The sequence below is a fragment of the Myotis davidii genome, unplaced genomic scaffold (genome assembly GCF_000327345.1).
Source record: "Myotis davidii unplaced genomic scaffold, ASM32734v1 scaffold602, whole genome shotgun sequence".
NCBI classification, from domain to species: Eukaryota; Metazoa; Chordata; class Mammalia; order Chiroptera; family Vespertilionidae; genus Myotis; species Myotis davidii.
In genome coordinates this window covers 165,353-166,426 of record NW_006293537.1, presented here as the reverse complement: position 1 = coordinate 166,426, position 1,074 = coordinate 165,353, and positions in this window count along the sequence as shown.

The following is a 1,074-nucleotide window of genomic DNA, read 5'->3' as shown; positions in this document are numbered from 1 at the left end:
AGAACACCTGACCAGAAGTTAGGCTAGATAAATCACCCAGATTGGAGAGGGTGCAGGCTGGGCGGAGGGACCACTCCCCCCCAACTCTCCCCACCTCCCAATGCACAAATTTCGTGCACCGGACCTCTAATAATCATATAATTGAGTATATTTTTATTATACAGATCTGAAAATTATAAGAATAACCTTCTTTGGAAGGTAACATTTCACTTAACTGGAGTCATGTTACATGTTTCTTATTAAATTGATTGCAAATGTTCATTTGTAAAAAGCATTCTTTTTTTAATATATTTCATTGATTTTTTTTACAGAGAGGAAGGGAGAGGGACAGAGAGCTAGAAACATTGATGAGAGAGAAATATCGATCAGCTGTCTCCTGCATACCCCCCCACTGGTGATGTGCCCGCAACCAAGGTACATGCCCTTGACCAGAATCGAACCTGGGACCCTTGAGTCCGCAGTCCGATGCTCTATCCACTGAGCCAAACTGGTTAGGGCTGTAAAAAGCATTTTTAGTTGGTGAATTATGCAAAATAGTCATTCATTGAGCTGGATATGGCCCAAGGGCCACAGTTTGCCAACCCATTGGTTGTGGTGAGCTACCTTTAGCTATAGGGGCTGATTTAGCTCTCTAAGAAGCAGAAGGAACCTTCTATGGTCTGAATGTTTTTGTCCCCCCATATTTACATGTTGAAATCCTAAGCCTCCCCAAAGTGATGGCATTAGTAGGTCTGGCCTTTGGGAGAAGATTACATCATGAGGGTGGATCCCTCAAGAATGAGATTAGTGCTCTTATAAAAGAAACCCCTGAGCTCCACAGCCCCTTCTTCCATGTGAGGATACAAGAAAAAGTCTGTCAAAAGAAACCAGAGCTGCCCACTGCATGGGAGAACATATTTGCCAATGTTATCACCAATAAAGGTTTAATCTCCAACATTTATAGGGAACTCATACAACTTAACAAAAGGAAAATAAACAATCCAATCAAAAAATGGGCAAAGGATCTAAATAGACACCTTTCAAAAGAGGACATTCAGAAAGCCAAGAGACATATGAAAACATGCTCAAAGTCAC